Source organism: Tasmannia lanceolata, unplaced genomic scaffold (assembly GCF_043159265.1).
Source record: "Tasmannia lanceolata isolate RefF3 unplaced genomic scaffold, GAP_Taslan_0.1 ptg000004l, whole genome shotgun sequence".
Lineage (NCBI taxonomy): Eukaryota > Viridiplantae > Streptophyta > Magnoliopsida > Canellales > Winteraceae > Tasmannia > Tasmannia lanceolata.
The window spans coordinates 11,968,979-11,991,209 of NW_027518681.1; the positions used below are offsets into that span (position 1 = coordinate 11,968,979).

The window sequence follows — 22,231 nt, forward strand, 5'->3', positions numbered from 1 at the left end:
TTAAATATGTTGAGCCCAAAAAATTATTTCCATAGGATGATCCTAGCTCTCTAATCTATGGAGGGATTGTATATTATTATTTATGGACACCTCTATAGCAGATTGGAGGGCTAGGATCATCCTATGGAAATGATTTTTGGGGCACAACCTATTTAAGTTGTGTTCCATCAAAAGGACAGTTTAGATCATCCTATGATGTGGTCCGTACAGTACAATATGTAAAATACGGGGTTATAAGGGCTTACACCATATAAAATACGGGATCATTTGGGTTTCTACGGGCACCCGCGGGTCCACCCGGCCCGGCCCGGCCCAGTTTTGACGTGACCCATATGGGCCGGGTCAAATTTCAAACGGACTAACTAGTGACCATGACCCCATAAATTACAGGAGGGCCAGGTTGACCTGCGGGTCCGGATCACTTTTTGCCCGGTCTAAGATCAACTTTCACTAAAGCCTATCTAAGAAGTCACATTAGGATTACTAGAGTTCTTGGGAACTAACAAAAATTTGACAATAATTCTAAAAGAATACCAAAAAACATATAGAAGAAGAGTTTCACAGTTATAGACTATATATAGGCATTAAAGCTTCTAGTACTTTATTCGTTGCTTCCAAAATTACCCTCTCTGTCGTTTTCAAATATGTCTGACAAATTAGCTTCCTAAAAACACCATTGTGGAAAAAGTTTAATTTTTAACAGGCTCAGCATGTTATATATTATTAAGTATATTATATTACTAATGATGTATTTTATATTATAAACTATGTTATATTAAAATAATGTATTTGAAGGGAAAGCCAAAGTTTTGAGACTTGTGCAAGTTTCCTCCATTAATTTAAAGGGAAAAATCAAAGTCTTGAGAGTTGTGCACGTTCCCTCCATCTTTTTTATTTTGGAATCTTTTCAATTATTTTGGTGGGAATTATTTGAAATTGTTGAATCCCACATTGAGATTTGGGATTTAAACCCCTTCACTCCTTCATCTATAAATCAGAGATGGTTTCACTCATCCCATTCAAGTTCTTTGGAGCTCTTTCTCTTTGAGAGAGCACCATAAAAGAACTTCAACTTTATATATATATATATATATATATATGAAGGATGAAGAATAAGAAATAGAAAGATGGGTGCAAGTCTCTTCGGAAAAGGGTGTTCTTTGCACCGATTCTAGGTCTCTTCACCTATTCGAAGTCTTTAAAAATGACTCGATTCGAGTTTATTAAAAATCTTCTACTCCTTCTGGAATTTCTAGTGTCTTTCTCTTCTGTCTTTCATACTAGTTTTAAAAGTTTTTCTGAGTGGGTTCTGATTCGTGAAAATACAAGAAGTGCAGTCTTGCTAAAATTCTCAGTGTTGGGCATTGTATCATGGAGATAGAATTTCAAGAGTCCATCTGCATCTATACGTGGAAAATTACTATCTTAAAGATAGCTTCTTGGAAGTGCCTTGCCCAACTATTTATACTGTTCTATTTTCTATATTTTGTTCTTATTATTTTCTATAACACAATAGTATGTCCATGACCATAGGCTCAAATCATCAAGGACGAGAGCGCATGCAGGGGAATTCCAACAGTCGCACGTTGTGATCAGAGAGGGAGATGTTGGAGGTAATCTCATCAGGGAAAAGGTGATATGCAATGCTGAGAGAGTCTAATACGAAGATAGGTAGAGAACATAATTTTTATTGAGTACATGGGCATTTTGGGAATAAAAAAATCATTAATTTCGATGAAGAGGGACCTCAATGAAATTGGTAGAATAAAGAGGGAGGAGAAGCTTGTTACTTGTGCAAAAATAGGAACTTAAGGAGTGGGCTTCCATGTTAATTCCATGTTAAAAACTTTTCTTTATTGCAGCAAAATATGTCCTTCCACTTTTCAGGCACTCCCACATTTTGTTCCTTCTTTGGGATGATGGGTTGAATTGTTCATGAGTAAATAGCTAAATAGTTTCCTCGCTTTTTATCTCCTCTAAAAAATGCCTATATACGTTTGTGACGTTTTGGAATAAAACATTTTGGATTTGTGATATGTTTGTGACGTTTGAAATCGGTAACCAAATAAAACGGTTTATTAGAAACTTGGTTGAATATGTCAAAAAAAAAAAGGGTTGAATGCAGTTTGCAGAGGGGGGGTGCCACGTGGCACACCCTCAGTGGCAATTTCCTTCAATTTTTATTCCAAATCCAGCTTTATATATTATTATAGATAAGTCGGTGGCAATTTCCTTCAATTTTTTTAAAAAACATTATAGGCATCTTTGGCTACCTTGGTAAAGGACAGGGGATTTTTTGTCGGCCAAAGTGACATGGGGGCCGATTATGAGGGGAAAAAATGCTATCAATGCTGATTTGAGGGGAATAAAAAAAAAAGGGTTTTTGCTATGGGTACTCGTTAAGGTGAATTGAGGACATGTTTTTACACACTTTTTGAAAATGTTTTAAGATTTTTATCAATGTTTTAAGGCTTTCTTGTTGGAAATAAGTGTGAAAATATTACTCACGCTTTCATAAAAAGTTCTTATTTTGAAAATATTTTTTTTCTTCTAAAAATCAGCCTCAATTACTCACGCCCTCATTAACACCTATTGCTCTTTAATGTTCTCTGCCCTTCTCTTATGTTGGTTAACATGATATTTCTTAGTTTTTTTTTATGGTGGCCAAACATATGGTACATGTCCAGCCTGTACGTGTCTAATCGTCTGTAACACAAATAAATAAGAAAGAGATAGAAAAGAGGGGGAGAGAGGTTGATTCGAGGCAACCGGACCTCCTAACAGCTCAATTCGAGAGGAGTAATGACTTTCCTAAACAAAATTTCCTTTGCTGTAAATTTCTGAACTCTTCAATATCATTCGAATACACTTCTTAAATACAAGCATAGAGATAGTTCCACATCACTACTTCATTAACCTACCTACATGACACATAAGAAGTTACTAACACCCACAAATATAAAATGAAAAATCCTACAATAACTACTTTGTAACTAAATCACATACACCATAACAAGTGCGTATCACAGCCCTTAAACATTGTTATAATTGCCAAGATTTTCTACACAATAATAAAATAGTTAATAAAATACAGTGTACATTTTCTAAAGAAATGATTACGGATATTATTTCCCTAATTAAATGGTCACAATATTTCAATGGAAAATGCTTTCAAAATTTTTTGGAAATTCATAATTTTTTTTTCTCCCTAAATTATTCCCATTTTGAGGTTTGTAACGATTGTGAGATTTTAAGAGAAAATCTCCATAAATCTCAGGATTTAAATTATCCGATTTGAAAATTTCATGGGCGTGTCTCACGTTCTAGCATTGAATCCCAGCAGATGAAGGTTTCTATCATTGAACTGGTGGGGCCTACTAGCACGTTGGAACGCTCGTATTTTTCCTTGAGACGTACATCCCCACAAGTTTTCTCACTATCCGTCGTTACCTGGTGAGCACGACTATCCGAAAAGTCACTTCCAAGATCATTTGAAATTAGCAATCTTTGAGTTCTACAGGGAAAATGGAGGAAAAATCTAGACAGTTAATCCCATAGAACATCACCATGTGACCCACCTGGCTTTTCTCTAATACATCATGCATAAGATAAAGAACAACAAAGAATCAACCGTTTCTATTTTCTTGGCAGAACTTTAACCGAGGCTCAACGAATAAAGGACTTATGATCATCGGATGAAGGCTTTATCACTGGATTCAAACCGGGTATTTGGTATACGATATTATCAATGGTTCTGATCACGTAAACGTCGCAGAAGTGGGGCAATATACAAATACTTACTCCAACCACGCTTTTTAATGTTCAAAATATAAGGTTTCTGTTGGTAAATATGACAATCACGTATGTTTGACTCAATTTGCCGGTTTCATATGAAGCCCATTCCATGTGGGTCCCATCTTAATTCCCCTATAAAACCCCACTTCCTACCTCATTCTACACCCTTCAACTTTCCAAACCCTACCAAAACCCTTGAACCAAAAAAAATGCAGAGAAAAATGGCTTCTTCTTCTCCTCCTCCATCCGAATCTCAGCCACTTATAAATGATTCAGCACGACCAAAACACCCGAAACATCCCCGGCTCCTACGGCCTCCCATTTATTGGCGCGATTCGTGACCCGTTCGACTATTACTATAACCAAAGCCGAGACAACTTTTTCAAAACCCGAATGGACAAATACAAGTCTACTATTTTCCGTTCAAACATGCCGCCGGGGCCCTTCATGGCTTCCAACCCCCGTGTCGTCGTCCTCCTCGACGGTGCGAGTTTTCCGGTCCTCTTTGACGTCTCCAAAGTCGAAAAAAGAGACCTTTTTACCGGAACTTACATGCCCTCCACCTCCCTCACAGGTGGCTACCGAGTCTGCTCTTATCTCGACCCGTCCGAGTCGAATCACACCATAATAAAAGACCTCCTTTTCTACCTTCTCCACACCCGACGCGAAAAATTCATCCCAGAATTCCAAAGCACCTTCAAAACCCTCTTTGATGTTCTCGAAACCCAGTGTACCCAGACCGGGAAATCCGATTTCAACAAGCTGAACGATGTGTACTCGTTCGAATACCTCGCCCGGGCTGAGTCAAACCGGCCGATACAAAACTCAGCACTTCTGGGCCGAAAGCTGCCTCTCTATGGCTGTTGTTTCAGCTGCACCCATTGATGACCCTCGGATTACCGAAGTTTCTAGAAGACCTACTCATCCACACATTCCCTCTCCCTCCTTTCAGTGTGAAACCATTTTACAAGAAGCTCTACGAGTTCTTCTACTCTTCAGCTAGCTCTCTTTTAGATGAAGGTGAAAAAATGGGGCTTAAACTAGACGAGGCATGTCATAATTGTTAGTGATTTTGCATTTTCAAAATCATGTATATTACATGTTTTAGTGTTTTGGAAAATGTTTTATCAAAAGCGTTTGGGAAAAAGAAAATGTTTTCTTGGAAATATTTGCTTTTACAAAAGGATGTAGAAGTGTAGTTGAAAAGATAGTTCCACATCGGATGAGAGAAAAAAAAGAGAAGGGCTTATAAAGCACTACCATTTCTAACTCTTGTTGATTGCACATTAGGTTGAACCCATGGTTGGACCCGCGGGACGGTGCAACGCACCGTTCGCACACGCGCACGCGCGCGCGCGGCGTGGGCTATAGGGCGCATAGTGGCGCTTTTTTAGGCGCACTTTAATTTTTCCAGATTTGATCTGCACCGTTGGATCAAGATGAAGGTGGACCGGTCAAATAGTTCGCAGGCCCATCAAGCCGAATGGTTCAGTTGGGTTGGGCTTCGGTTCGGGCCTAACGGTCGGCCCAACGGGCCCATGACTCCAACGGTCAAAGGGTGTGATCAAATGGGTTGTGTCCCTTCCCCCAACGGTCATGTGCCAAGGGGGTGCGATCCACACCATAGATGGTTGATCTAACGATGACTGGGTTGGAGAGAGGATTTACTCAAACCAACAGTCACCTCTAGAATCGATCAGGACCATTCAATATCAATGGGTGCGATCTAACGGTCAGATTTCAAACATTCTGGAAAGGTGCCCTGTAGAGGTGTTTTTCACACTGAAAAGACACCAGATGGTCTATAAAAAATGTGCAAACTTCTTATTTCAAATAGAAATCGAATTGGCAATTCTGACTGATTTTACACTCTCTTCTACACTCCTACAAAAATCCCCAAGTATTTCTACATACTGTTTTTTCTTTTCTTTACTGTTCTAGATACTGTTTTTCTGCAGAAACAGAATCTAGAGATTTCTCTAAGGCTTGAAATTTCGGAAGGGCATTTCGGGTTTGATTCCGCTAGTGCTACGCGTCATCAAACATTAGTAGGGCTTCCCTACTAGGCTTCATTGTATCTTGGAGGCAATTCGCGGATCCCCTTTGCACACTACTAGTGGGGGCGAATCTTGTCTTAAAGAAAGTGATATCACGCCTTGAAGCAACAAATTTCTGTTTTCTATCATCAACAGTACCCTCAACAAATTTTCCAACAATCTTAAGACAAGATTTTACTACTGTTGTTTCAATGGCACTTTATTCAGTTCGTCAAATGACCCAAGACTTTGTCAAACTCGAACGTTTCGACAAAGGAAATTTCAAGCGCTGGCAGAAGAAGTTGCACTTCATTTTGACATCACTCAAAGTGGTCCATGTTCTCTGTAACGCCCCGGTTTTTCTTTGAAAATACCAACTCGGTGCGTAGAATAATATGACATCATCTTTCTCAAAAACTTTCATTATTCCCAAGATCTCAAATACATTTAGAGGATTTACAGAAATTAGGTCTAACTTATTACATCGTAATTCCAGACATAGTTGATACACATTTAAAACATAAATATCCGTTAGAACAGTTCTGCATTCAACTCTAGCATTCCCCATCTTCCATCTATACTTCACCTGGGGTTTGGAACCATAAAACAAGGGAAAGAAGGGGGTGAGCTCAAATAGCCCAGTAGGGTATAAACAACAAGGTAAATCTCACATGGAAAGAAAGAAACATGCTTTCCAAACGTATAGAGAAACTTATAGAACTTGATATTAAGAACTATATATAGAATTAGATATATAGACTTCATGATGCTTTCATTCATAGCCATATCTCGGCCCATAATCCTCTAGATTTACACTCTCTAGAGTCGTCTTTACCCACGTGCACATGGAGGACTATAACGCGTCCACCGTAGCCATACCTCGGCTCATAATCCTCTAGATTCACACTCTCTAGAGTCGTCTTTACCCACGTGCATATGGAGGACTATAACGCGTCCATCCGTCATCATATCATAACTCAGTCCATATTCAGAATTAGGGTATCACAAGATAAACCCTAAACATAAACATATCTCATTGAAACAAGTTTCGGGGATACAAGTAAAATCATTTATCTGAAAGGAATGGGGTCTGAAAGAAAGGACCCCCCTTGGATTCTCATCAGTTGTGGATCTCAGAAGGATAGAAACTCTTATGGTAATAGAAAATCATTTCATCCAGTATAGCAGAAGGAAGAAAACCCTTACATCAGCAAAAGAGAATCAATAGATAGGCAACACTTACATAAAAAACATAATCAAAGGAAAGGAACACCCCTTACATAAAGAGAATCAATAGAAGAAAAACCCTTACAACCCTTACGTCAGCAAAAGAGAATCAATGATAGGGGACCCTTACCTATAGTTTTCTGGTCATAGGTTTGTTTGAGCTTACACCTTGGAGTGGATAACCTGTCAATATATTCTAATTTGTATCAAATTCATGTTTTAAGATCATGGACCCAGCATGCACTATTCATATGGACCCCTCATGTTACTATTCATGTGAACCCCACATGTTACTATTCATGTGGACCCCACATGTTACTATCCATGTGGACCCCACATGTTACTATTCATGTGGACCCCACATGTTACTATGCTCAGCAGGTTACCATTCTTTGAGTTAGTTTATTTCTTGGCTACTATGCTTAGCAGTTCGCCTATGCTTAGCAATTTGCCTTTCTATGCTGAAGTTTACTTACGGTTACTATGCTTGCATTTCACCGTTCAAATAAGATGGTAAAACTTGCATAATCTATAGCGAGTTATCGCCTCTTATGCATGTTTTATCCTGATTTACATAGATGGATATTTACATAGGTGGTAGAACCAACCATTTACTTTACAGTTACTATGCTAGCATTTCACCGTTCAAATAAGAGGGTAAAACTTGCATAATCTATAGCGAGTTATCGCCTCTTATGCATGTTTTATCCTGATTTACATAGATGGATATTTACATAGGTGGTAGAACCAACCATTTACTTTACGGTTACTATGCTAGCATTTCACCGTTCAAATAAGACTTGCATATAAAAGAAATACTTTAACTATTGAAAGATTTACCTTGATGAAGTGGATTTCCTTTTCCCTTCTCCTCTCTCAGATTTCCTTTTCCTTCTCCTCTCTCAGATTTCCTTTTCCTTCTCCTCTCTCAGATTTCCTTTTTCCTTCTCCTCTCTCAGATTTTTTTTTTCCTTCTCCTCGTCTGCGAGCCTCTATTTATAGGCTTAACTTGAATTATTATATTATTATTTTATTTGCTTGAATAGTAACTTGAATTATTATATTATTAGTTTATTTGCTTGAATAGTAACTTGAATTATTGTGTAAGACCTACTTGTTGTGGGACCTACTTGTTGTGGGACCCGCTGGTGGTAGGACCCGCTTGTGTGGGGCCCGCTGATGTGGGACCCGCTTGTATGGGGCCCGCTGGTGTGGGACCCGCTTGTGAATAGTACTCGGTAGGTCCTACTGTGAATAGTAGTTTTAAATAGTGCATCTCAATAGTGAACTTGCATAGTATTTCTGCTTAGTAATCTTGCATAGTGTAATGATATATATATATATATATATATATATATATATATATTTTACCGGTTCTTACATTCTCACTACTCTAAAGCCGTCAGCAAATGAAAATGAAACTTTGGCGGAGGCTCGTGCAAGGATGAAGTGGGAACAGGATGACTACATTTGCAAAGGGCACATCCTAAATGCTATGTCAGATACACTATTTGACATATATCAAGGCATGGGATCAGCAAGTGAAATCTGGAATGCACTTGAAGCCAAATACTTGGCGGAAGATGCCAGTAGCAAGAAATTCACTGTGAGTCAATTTTTAAATTTTAAAATGGTAGATGATAAGTCTGTTATTCATCAATTACATGAAATACAACATGTAATTAATCAAATTCATTTGCAATGCATCCTTCTTGATGATTCCTTCATTGTCCCGTCAATTATTGACAAACTTCCACCAAATTGGAAAGACTTTAGAAAAAGTCTAAAACACAAGAAAGAGGAAATGTCTATTGAAGACTTGGCTCAATGCCTCAGGATTGAGGAAGAGTCAAGAATCAGAGACAAGAAAGAAAATGAAACTGTATCCTCTAAGATCCATTTGGTGGAAAATGTCAAGAATTCGAACCAACAAAGAAAAGGCAATTGGAAGAGAAACAAACACCCTGAAAAGAATACTAATAAGAATAAGAAAAGAAAGGGTGCTTGTTTCAACTGTGGCAAACCAGGCCATTACAAGAGTGAGTGCCGACTTCTTAAGGATAAGAAGTCGGGTGCACCAACAGACAAAGAAAAGTTTGTCGCCATGATTTCAGAGGCAAATATGCTTGAAGATGGCAATGATTGGTGGATTGACTCTGGTGCGACGATGCATGTCTGTAAAGACAGGAACCTGTTTTCAACTTATGAAACAGTTGAAGATGGAAGCGTGTTATACATGGGAAATTCGTCGACAGCAGAAGTCAAAGGGAAGGGCAAGGTGGAACTTGAGTTCACATCCGGCAAGCGACTCACTCTAACCGGTGTCTACCATGTACCAGAAGTTAGAAAGAACTTAGTGTCTGGAAGCATTTTCAACAAGAATGGCTTCAAACTTGTATTTGAATCTGACAAGTTCATTCTTTCTAAGGGGGGTACTTTTGTTGGGAAGGGATATATGTATGAAGGGATGTTCAAACTTAATATCAATAAAGTGAATGTCTTTGCTTATGTTTTGGATTCTTCTTTATCTTTATGGCATAATCGTTTAGGACATGTAAATACTAGGAAAATGAATGATATGGTTAAGTTAACCTTAATTCCTAAATATGAAAATGACTTAGTAGATAGATGTAAAACATGCATGCAAACCAAGATAATCACTAAGTCATTTCCTAAAGTAGATAGAACTTCTAACTTGTTAGATTTAATTCATAGTGATGTATGTGACATACATAGTGTTCCCACAAAAGGAGGTAAAAAGTATTTTGTTACATTTATTGATGATTATTCTAAGTACTGTTATGTTTATCTACTTAGTCATAAAGATGAGGTTTTAGAAAAATTTAAGATTTATAAAACTGAAGTAGAAAACCAATGTATAACAAGCATTAAATGTCTCAGATCAGATAGAGGTGGTGAATATTACTTTCCTCATTTCTGTGAATCAGTAGGCATAGTCCATGAAACTTCTGCCCCTTATACACCACAACAAAATGGTGTAGCAGAAAGGAAGAATAGGACACTTACTGAAATGATTAATGCTATGCTTGTTAATTCTGGTTTAAATAAAAGTTTTTGGGGTGAAGCCTTACTTACAGCTTGTCACATTTTGAATAGGGTACCAAGTAAGAAATCTGATATAACCCCTTATGAATTGTGGAAGAAAAGGAAACCAAACTTAAGTTACCTTAAAGTTTGGGGTTGTAGATCTATAGTTAAAGTCCCTAAACCTAAGTTAAGGAAATTAGGTGAAAAGGGTATTGAGTGTATCTTTTTGGGATATGCTAGTCACAGTAAGGCCTATAGGTTCTTAGTTATAGAACCCAATGATTTTATAGATGTCAATACCATAATTAAATCTAGAGATGCCTTTTTCTATGAAAATAGGTTCACTGCAATTCCTAAAGAAATTGAACCTACAACTTCTGTAGATCATCCTTTAGAATCACAAACAGAAGTTGGTGAACCTAGTGTACAACCTAGTAAAATAAGAAGAAGTTCAAGAGATAGAAGGGATAGGAGTTTTGGCCCTGACTTTGTAACCTACCTGGTAGAAGGGACAAGGAAAAAACTCCAAGGTTCTGTCTTGTTAAACTTAAGCATAGAAAGTGACCCTCAAACCTATGGAGAAGCCATAAAGTCACAAGATGTTGCTTTTTGGAAAGAAGCAATTAATGACGAAATGGATTCTATCATGGGTAATAAAACTTGGATTTTGGTTGATCTACCACCTGGGTCTAAACCTATAGGATGTAAATGGATCTTCAAGAAGAAGATCAATGTAGATGGGACCATAGAAAAGTTTAAGGCAAGGTTAGTTGCCAAAGGGTTTACTCAAAAACCCGGTATTGATTACTTTGACACATATGCACCTGTTGCTAGGATTTCTACCATTAGAGTGTTGATTGCCCTTGCTTCCATATACAAACTTCACATTCACCAGATGGATGTTAAAACCGCATTCTTAAATGGTGAACTTGATGAAGAAGTGTATATGGAACAACCTGAGGGATTTATTCTGCCAGGCCAAGAGCATAAAGTATGGAAGCTTATCAAATCTTTGTATGGGCTTAAGCAAGCCCCTAAACAATGGCATGAAAGATTTGATAAAGTCTTAGTGTCAAATGGTTATAAGATACATGAATCAGATAAATGTATATACAGTAAATTTAAGGGCAGCAAAGGTGTTGTTATTTGTTTATATGTTGATGACATGTTAATTTTTGGTACTGATATTGCAAGCATTCAAAGTACTAAATCATATCTTTCTCAAAACTTTGATATGAAAGATATGGGTGAAGCTGATGTGATTTTGGGTATTAGAATCATAAGACAGGACAATGGTCTTATTCTAACACAATCACATTATATTGAGAAAGTTCTTAAAAAGTTTAACCATTTTGAATGTTCACCCATTTCAACACCTTTTGACCCAAATATAAAGTTGTATCTTAATACTGGCAGGACTATCTCTCAACTAGGGTATGCTAGTGTAATTGGTAGTCTTATGTATGCTATGACTTGTACTAGGCCAGACGTAGCATATGCTGTAGGTAAACTTAGTAGGTTTACCAGTAATCCTAGTTTTTCTCATTGGAATGCAGTCTATAGAGTTTTAAAATATTTAAAGAAAACTATAGACTATGGTTTATGTTATAGTGGGTATCCAACTGTAATAGAATGATACTCTGATGCTAGTTGGATAACTGAGCGTATAGACCATTTATCAACCAGTGGGTGGATTTTCACCCTTGGTGGGGGAGCAGTCTCCTGGGCCTCTAAGAAACAGACATGCATAACAACTTCAACTATGGAAGCAGAGTTTATAGCTCTGGCAGCATGCTGTAAAGAGGCGGAATGGCTTCGGAATTTGTTATTGGAAATTCCGTTATGGTCTAAACCAATGCCATCGATTTATGTCCATTGTGATAGTCAGGCCACACTATCAAGGGCATATAATCATGTTTATAATGGTAAGTCCAGACATATAGGACTTAGACATAGTGCTATAAGAGAGTTACTTACTAATGGAGTAGTAACTATTGATTTTGTGAGATCGAGCCAAAACTTGGCCGATCCATTCACTAAAGCTCTTGCAAGAGATCTGGTGTGTAAAACATCATTAGGGATGGGGTTAAAGCCATTAACCAATAGTCACCAATGATGGAACATCAACTCAACACTTGAATAAACATCAAGTCTTGAGTTCAATGAGTCCAAGTACATCATATGGAGTGATTGCAAGCACTATAATCTGTATTATTTGCCATCCCAAGGTAAAGTGCTTGGTACCTGTAATGTTTAAAAGGAGAAGGCTGAGTATTTAAACTCTTAATAGGCTTATAACATAGTGTTGGAGTGTTTTAGTTACAGGGGCACTCTTGATAAGCCCACCTATGTGAGTGTGGAAGTGGTGCCGCTTCCTATGAGACCTGGCTAGTCTCTAGAGCGCTCACGAAACCAAGATATAGACACAAGGCCAGTACATGTGTCGGTTTTAGAAATTGCCCAAAGAGGTGAAATCTTGTGTGTGAGACGTATCCGGTTAACCAAATAGAATAGCTAGTTCAAAGATACGTCTACTATGCAATTCTGGTTAACTTTGATATGTCCTCACTAAGTGAAGGTTCAAATCGAGAGATACCTTCATCTATGCATAAGATTTCCAAGCCTAATGAGAAAATTTTCTTTGATTTTGAAAATGGTGGGGGATTGTTAGTGATTTTGCATTTTCAAAATCATGTATATTACATGTTTTAGTGTTTTGGAAAATGTTTTATCAAAAGCGTTTGGGAAAAAGAAAATGTTTTCTTGGAAATATTTGCTTTTACAAAAGGATGTAGAAGTGTAGTTGAAAAGATAGTTCCACATCGGATGAGAGAAAAGAAAGAGAAGGGCTTATAAAGCACTACCTTTTCTAACTCTTGTTGATTGCACATTAGGTTGAACCCATGGTTGGACCCGCGGGACGGTGCAACGCACCGTTCGCACACGCGCACGCGCGTGCGCGGCGTGGGCAATGGGCTATAGGGCGCATAGTGGCGCTTTATTGGCGCTTTTTTAGGCGCACTTTGCACTTCGCACGTACGCAACGTCGCGAGGAGCGATTTGAGCCTTTAATTTTTCCAGATTTGATCTGCACCGTTGGATCAAGATGAAGGTGGACCGGTCAAATGGTTCGCAGGCCCATCAAGCCGAATGGTTCAGTTGGGTTGGGCTTCGGTTCGGGCCTAACGGTCGGCCCAACGGGCCCATGACTCCAACGGTCAAAGGGTGTGATCAAATGGGTTGTGTCCCTTCCCCCAACGGTCATGTGCCAAGGGGGTGCGATCCACACCATAGATGGTTGATCTAACGATGACTGGGTTGGAGAGAGGATTTACTCAAACCAACAGTCACCTCTAGAATCGATCAGGACCATTCAATATCAATGGGTGCGATCTAACGGTCAGATTTCAAACATTCTGGAAAGGTGCTCTGTAGAGGTGTTTTTCACACTGAAAAGACACCAGATGGTCTATAAAAAATGTGCAAACTTCTTATTTCAAATAGAAATCGAATTGGCAATTCTGACTGATTTTACACTCCCTTCTACACTCCTACAAAAATCCCCAAGTATTTCTACATACTGTTTTTTCTTTTCTTTACTGTTCTAGATACTGTTTTTCTGCAGAAACAGAATCTAGAGATTTCTCTAAGGCTTGAAATTTCGGAAGGGCATTTCGGGTTTGATTCCGCTAGTGCTACGCGTCATCAAACATTAGTAGGGCTTCCCTACTAGGCTTCATTGTATCTTGGAGGCAATTCGCGGATCCCCTTTGCACACTACTAGTGGGGGCGAATCTTGTCTTAAGGAAAGTGATATCACGCCTTGAAGCAACAAATTTCTGTTTTCTATCATCAACAGTACCCTCAACAAATTTTCCAACAATAATATCCTCTTTGCTACAGTTTTCAACAGTTATGGAGGGTTCAAAGTTCTCTTCCCGGTGATCTTAAAGTGGATTGGTCTCGCCGGAGAAAATCTCCACAAACAACTAGCAGAGGAGATAAGATCCACCGTTCAATGTGAAGGTGCAATAACGTTATCAACCATTGAAAAGATGCCGTTAACAAAGTCCGCAGTTTATGAGGCTTTACGTATGGAGCCTCCCGTTATGTTTCTGTATGGGAAAGCGAAGAAAGATCTGATAATTGAGAATCATGAAGAGGCATTCGAGATAAAAAAAGGGGAGATGATTTTTGGGTTTCAACCATTTGCGACAAAAGATCCGAAGATTTTCGAGAACGCGGAGGAGTATGAAGGGAATCGGTTTGTAGGGGACGGTGAGAAGCTGATTAAACATGTGCTGTGGTCGAATGGTTTTGAGACGAATGATCCGACGGTGGATAATAAGCAGTGTCCAGGGAAGGATTTTGTGGTGTTGATGGGGAGGCTTTTGGTGGTGGAGTTTTTTCTCCATTACGATACGTTCAAGGCCGATATGTCTACACAACTGTTGGGGCCTCTTGTAACGTTTACTTCGTTGACCAAGGCAAACGGCAGTTGAAGTGTCGTTTGAGGGAGAAGATAAATCCGCGCACCCCTGTAGGAGAATTCGCACTTCTGTACCATGAATTGGCGTCAAATGGCGTCAAAAAAGAGGTTAATGTGGCAGACTTTTAACGCTTTTTGACGTCAATCCACTTTACAGTGGTGCGGATTATCGCACAGGGGTGCGAATTTATCATCTCCCGTAGTTTGGCTCTATTAATAAACCGGCTTGTCTCGTTTTAGGTGTTTTAGGCCGTCTCTCTGTTACGTGACTTTGTGGCGTTTGTGTAATTTGATTAATCTAAATAAAATGCAAAAATTATTATAGTATCTATAGAAAATGATATTCCCACACCCTTTTCGGAGCAGTACCACCCTTAAACTGAAGAGTGTAGTCAAAAGTCAAAACACGCAGTCGCAAGTGCATCTCTTTCTATCCACCTCACCCAAGCCCATTTATCATTCCTTTAAAGCCCGTTTTGATACCTCATATATTGTATTTGGATTTGGAATTGAGTTTTGGATACAAAATGAATAGATCCGGCAGCTCATGTTGAGGAAGAGAGAGAGGGAAGGGGGTACTTCCTAGTGGAGGGGAGAGGATGAAGAGCAAAGAGGGAGAAGGAACGTCTTTTAAAGCACGTTTGACCCCTTTTGTTTTTATGTAGTAAGTCCCGTCCCACCATATTTAGCAAAATACCATTTGAAACGTCTTTTTAAAAAATAAAAAAAAACTCTTTAGTGGTGTGCCTTTTGATACTCCCTTTAGAACATTTTAAGGTGGGAAAAACATTGGGTTTTTTTTTTTTTTTTTTTTTTTTTTTTTTTTTGTGGAAAACATTTTAAACACGTTTAAAATGCATTTTAGACGTATTAAATGCTTTTTTTCTTTGCCAACTTTCAAACTATACTCCACTGTATTTTCCAAATAACAAAATTTTAAATTCATTTTTTTGTGTTTCCATTTATATGACAATGTTTTTTTTAACCAAAACTGTATGAAACTCAATTTTTTTAACAAAATTTTAAAACTTTAATAGTGGTTGATGATTGTTGGAATAGAGGTTAAAACTGTATAACTAGTAGTTAAAAGGGTATTAATAGTAGTTTCAACACTGTCAATAGTGGTTAATGTGCGTGAGTTGTTCAAACTCTACCTAAACTGGTTCATGGTTGTTCAAATGTTGTTCATTGGATTGGATTCCATCTAGTCGAGGGTTTTTGTCATTGGATTGGATTTCATCTAATTTAATAGTGGTTTATGATTCTTGGAATAGTGGTTAAAACTGTGTAATTACTGGTTGAAAATGTATCAATAGTGGTTGCAGCACTGTCAATAGCGGTTAATGTGTGTAAGGAGTTGTTCAAACTCTTCCCACACTGGTTCGTGTTTATTTAAATGAACAACATTTCAAGGGGAAGAAATTCTACTTCAAATTATGTCCGGATTACATTATAACAAAGTGATTCGTTTACAATGTCAGTTACATTTCCTAATTATGATGCACTTGATATATATGAGAATAAAACAGTGAACTTTACATTAAAAAACATAGATAAGTATTTTAATTACATACAACAATGAACCACATGTTCTTTAATAACAAATAGCCCAAGGTTGGCAAAGTCTTATACATTCACATGCCCATACACACCCTCTAAGAATTCATTGAGCAGAGTTCTTCTCATAGCAATAATATCACCCTGCCAGAAGTCCAAAGCTCCATCTCTGCTGAGGCAATTCATTTCCTTAATAACAAATATCCCACAATCAAACCTGCAAGAAGGTAAGATTAGACGAAGTTAGAACTGACCGAATTTCATAGTTATAGTGACCAATTCAAATTTGATTACATCACTCGTTTTTTTTAATGGGCTGATGAGTAGGTTCAACCCCTTGAAATATATCTACATTTTGAATGTCCTGATGAGTAGGTTCAATAAGTACAGAGTTGAACCACTATTTAGATAATTTCAACCACTATTTACATAATTTCAAACACTAAGTACAGAGTTCAACCACTATTTTAACCAATTTCAACCATTAAAACAGAGTTCAACCACTATCTTTACCAATTTCAACCACTACTCACAGATTTGAACCACTGTTTCCACCAATTTCAACCACATAAACTGATTTCAACCACTATTTCAACCAAAATTTTATAGATTTGAAGCCCATTTCAAACAAGAAGTACAGAATTCGACCACTATTTAGATAATTTCAACAATTATTTACATAATTTCAAAAAGTAAGGACAGAGTTTCAACCACTATTTCTTTATTGTGTTTTTATATAATGAAAGGCCTTAGAGTCCATTATTTTTTTAAAAGTACCGTACGGTCACGCCATAGGATGATCCAAACCGTCCATAAGATGGGACACAACCTAAATAGGTTGTGCCCCAAAAATCATTTCCATCGGTTGATCCTAACCTTCCGATCAATGATCAACCCTCTAATGTGCGGTCCGTCTATAGATCGGATGGTTATGATCAACCTATGGAAATGATTCTTGGGGCACAACCTATTTAGGTTGTGTCCCATCTTATGGACGGTTTGGATCATCCTATGGTGTCGCCATAAGGTACTTTTTGAAAAATAATGAACTTTTAGGCTTTTTATTATATAAAAACTCTTCTTTAATAAAAAAAACTATGAAAGGAGAGAGAAACGTCACTTTCAAAGGAGAGAGAAACATCACTTTCAAAGGAGAGAAAAATGAGAAAGAAATGTCACTTTCAAAACTAAAGGTAAAAGTAAAAAAATTATTTCTTTATTCAATAGGGAGAAGGGAAAAAGGGTCCAAAAATAGTTGTGAACAGTAAAAGTACTTCACTTTGGTCATTTTCAACTCTCCCTTTAACGTCAATAGTCCAAAAAAGTGCTTTTTTAGGTCATTTATGAAGGAGTGCCACTTCACCCTAAATCCGAAAATCAGCCCTTCCTTTGCCCATTTTTTTCAAAATCTTCCCCAAATGCCATGGAATCTTGCCCAAGATCGTGGACTTTCAATCAAACGACTATAACTTATGAGATGACTGCAAACTTATGAGGAATCAAAGACCCAAGTCAAGGAAAGCAGAGTCTTGCAGTACTGTTAGATGTGTCACCAGTTGAACAAAGACGGCCTATGGTAAGGCAAATACCAAGGAGAATGAAATTTGGGTTATCGGAAAGAAGCGTGATGGTGTGCAAATCCGATTGACAACCTCTATAAATAAGGAGGATCTACAAACCAGCAATGGCCTCGGAGGAAGAAGATTCTGAGCCTGAGAATGTTTTGGCGGTCCCTAAGCCTCCTGGACTGGATAATGATCAATCAGAAGTTCACAATAGAGATTGGAAGGAGTATGCTGAATCAGATGTAGACAAAGAACCTCCAACTAAGGAGGTAAAGTATTTGTCTTACATTCAACTCCTTTCCCATAAGCTAAACAACTCTCCTCTTCTTAGTGAAAGACTGACAAAGCTGAAAAACCTGATAAGCACCAAGAGCATCGACGATCTTCCTATGCACACAAAAATGGATATTTTGAAGGATTTTAACGAGGAGCTCTCTCGCACAGCAGCCCAGATAAACCAAACTCCTCCAGCCCCATCCAACTCATTGAGCAAGAAGAAGAACAAATCATCCAGGCATAAATCAAAGAAACATATTCAGGATATCATTAGAGAAACTCAAGCTCAAATCTTTGGAGACATCATCCCCGGCATCGGAAATTCAAGCTCGACAACATCTGCTTGCTGCTGCTATGGCCGGAAAACCGCCCACATCCCTTTAAGAAATTAACAACCAAAATTGACCTCAATACCACCTCGATCCTTGGAGAGATGGTTTTGCCCATTTTGGTGAAAGACCCTACCTCTAATCCTACTGGGGCAGATCAGTTCTTCCATTCCAATCCCCAAGACTTACCTCCATTAAATTAAATGCTGATGGGAGCCCTACAGCAAATCCACCGGCACTTGGCACAACCCCCAAAGGCAGTTCCAGCACATCTGTTGGCACAAGCCCCATTGTCCTAGAGGACCCTATTCCTAATGACAAGCATTAGAAGGGACTTAGATAGGCCTGCAGAGAAACAACCTTTCCAACGGTGTACTCTAATTTCCAATCTACCAGGGACTCATATAGGCCTGCAGAGAAACAAAAATCCAATGCCGTCACACCCTCTTGTTCTCTTTCTTCGAGCAATGGTGCTGGAAACTGCTCGTATGTTGTGCCCAACAACGACCCGCCCCCTTCGGTCCAGAACCCTCGGACAAATCTCTTCACAAACCAAGCTTCCCCTCCTGTCCCCACAAAGCTTGACCTATCTCTCCCGCTGAAGAGGAAAAATCGAAGATGGAGCTATTGTTTGAGGATGAAGAAATGCTCGAATCAGAGAACAAATGGGCAAATTTCCTGGTGCGATATTTTCTCGGCAAACGACCCTACTTCTTCTCCTTAAGAGAGATGCTCACGCGCAAATGGAAGCTCACTGGATCCCTCCAAATGCACACTCTGGAGCATGGCTTTATTCTTTTTAAGTTCTCCTCCGCTGATGACTGTACACGAGTCTTAGAAGACACGGGCCAAAGCTATGGAGGTAGACCCTTAATCCTACAAAGATGGGACCCTGATTCCAACCTGGAAAAGAAGATTCTCCCTGAAATCACTGTTTGGATCAGGCTCCCTGGGCTTCACCTCAAATTCTGGACAAAACATTGTTTGAGTAGGATTGCTAGTTTGATTGGAAAGCCGCTATATATGGATACCCTGCAGAATCATCCACACTAAATCACGCCAGAATGTGCATTCAACTAAGTACCGAGCAATCTCTCCCGGAATCTGTCAAACTCATAACCTCTTCGGGAGAGATTATTCAACCAATAGTATACAATTTGAAGCCAAAAGCTTGTACCACATGCAAAGACTTCAGCCAACGCACGGAGGAGTGCAACGTCCATAGACATTCCCAATTTCATTTGAAAAGGAATGGAAACCTGTCAAAAGAAGCTCCCAATCCGATGAGATCCATCCCATTGAAGCAATCCTAACCATTGAGAAGCAATCCGAACTACCTAGAAGCCCTTCAAAGGATCTGAAAATAGTAGGAATTCCTCAAATGGCAATCCAATAGACACTATTCTGACCCCTGCCCAGGACCAGCTCAAAGGCAATAGATTCTCTGCTTTGGAGGACTTGGATCCTGACCCAATCACCAATGACGTGCAATCTCCGCTGCAGAAGCTTCAAGGGCAGAATGCCATCGAGATTCAGGACCATCCTGGGCATTGTACGAAGAGTGACTCTCACCATCAGGATAATGGCTCTTGGCAAAGGGACCAATTGGCAGGAGGTAAATCTGCAAAAGAGCCAGAGAGCTAGGAAGCTGAGTCGGAGGCTAGTAGACGCCCATGGTTATTAAGAGTTTTCGAGACTTCATGTCCTTAGATATTGCGTCACTTGATATCGTCTTGTCGATGTACTCTTGGTCTGTTTCCCTATTCTTGTGATAGGGTTAGTTTTGTGAGCTGATTATACCATCTTTATTATTCAAATAAACCGGTAGGGGTTCACGCCAAACCCCAGCTACCTACGCAGAAAAAAAAAACGACTATAACTTTCCTAAACCAAGCAATTTTGCAAATCTACCCTTACTCCAAACACAAAATCCATTTCAAACCGAAAATTCCACAAGATTTTTGCCCTAAATACCAATTTTCAATCAAAAAAGGTATAAATCTCCTCCAAATCTTCAATTAAGACCAAAAATCCTTGCTTTCATTCCATCTTCGCTTTACAATCAAACCCAAATCCGATCCTTTTAAAATCCTTGATCAGTGCCCCAAAGATAGTAGTTGATAGGGTCCGGACTCAGCACTGAGGGAATCCGGACTCAGCACTGAGGGAATCCGGACTCAGCACTGAGAGAATCCGAACTCAGCATCCAATTGGCTGCTGGCACGTGGCCCTCACAAGGACCGTTGGAAGGCCAACACCTGTCCCCACTAGGTGTGGCACCTGGACCAATCAGGGACCTCCACCTGCCCTCCTTAGGTATGAAACCTGGTCCATTCAGAGGCCACCACCTGGCTCAGAACTACCACCTGTCCTAGACAGGTGGCTTAGAATCACTATAAATAGCCTTCACTTGTGCTAAGGTGAGGGTCCTGAAAAATCTAAGAACCAAAACTCTAAGCTTTTTGCTCTGACATTGCTCTGCACTCCTGCTCATACTGACTTGAGTGTCGAAGCGCCCGTCCGGAGTATCACTCCGGGTTGGTCCTCTGACCCTTTTCTTTCTTGTCTGTACTCTGTGCAGCGCAGGACTCAACCAGCCCCTCAGTCGTGGCTCGTTAGTTCGGACCGCCCAGCCCTACCATAACCTGTTACCGATTTTAGGCCTAACAGATTTGGCGCCATCCGTGGGACCCCGAAACAAAAAGCTGTTCGAAATCTCACCCAGATAAAAATGGTAGGACAGACCGGCAAGCGAGCACCTCCGACTTCTCGGGCTACCCGGGCTACAGCCCCCCGGGAAGGACGAAGTGAGCGGCTGGCCTCGCAGGTGGAGGTCGGGGCGGCCGTGGAGCGGACTTCGCCCCACTCGGACCGTTCAGACCCCACCCCGACCCCAAGGGAGATGCGGGCCCTTTTTCAGGAAATGACGGCTGTAGTTGCGCAGTTCAGGAATGCGGCCCCCGCATTCCAGCAACACCCAGTCGAGGTTTCTCGACCCGTTCAGAGGGGAGAAAGCTCCCGCAGAGAACGTGCGTCTCCACCCCGCGACCAAACTCGTCACTCCACAAGAAGAGACCACCGCTCGCGGGACAGGAACGTGCGCCTAGAGCCTCGTCAGCATCACCGGTCACGATCTCCCTCCGTGCAGAAACGTGGCAGCAAGAGAGACCCCATGCACGGAGAGGGATCGCGGCACCGGCGAAGGAGTCCCCTCAGCCAGTCCGGATCCGCAAGGAGCCCATCAGCCGTAAGGAGTAGACCTGCCCGTCTGGCCGAACAGAGGGATGATCCGATGTTACTGAGAATCCAGAAGATCGATAATAGAATCGAGGAGCTGGCTAGAGATCATGGCCGCCCTGCTTCAAGGATCTTCAGTAGCAATCCCCCTTTCACAGACAGGGTACTCGGTGCGGCAGTCCCCTTGGGCTTCAAGATGCCGCAGATCCCGCAGTATGATGGGACCACCGATCCCGTGGATCATCTGCAGACCTTCAGGACCACGATGCTTCTCCACGGGGCGTCGGACGGGTTCCTTTGCAGGGCACTCCCCACCACATTAACTGGAGCCGCGAGAGATTGGTACTCACGGCTGAAGCCCAAGTCCGTTGACAATTTCGACGACTTCGGGGACGATCTGGCCCGGCATTTCATGAGCAGCAGAAGGCCTCGAAAGACGACGGCTTCACTGATGGCCCTGAGGCAGGAAGACGGTGAGGCCTTAAAAGCGTTCGTTGGCCGGTTCAACAGGGAGGCCCTTCAGGTACCCAACCTGGATCCCTCCGCGGCAACGAATGCTCTTCTGGCCGGAGCCCGGTCCACCGACTTCCGAAGAGCAGTCGCCCGGCGAAATCCGCAGTCCTTGGCAGATCTGATGACCGGGCGGAGGAGTACATCTCCGTCGAGGAGACT

General features: G+C 40.3%; 1 pseudogene; it reads left to right on the top strand.

The window, feature by feature from the left end:
• The first annotated feature begins 3,994 nt into the window (after nucleotides 1–3,994).
• LOC143875866 (allene oxide synthase 1, chloroplastic-like) lies at nucleotides 3,995–14,838 on the top strand (annotated as a pseudogene).
• Nucleotides 14,839–22,231: the final 7,393 nt, after the last annotated feature.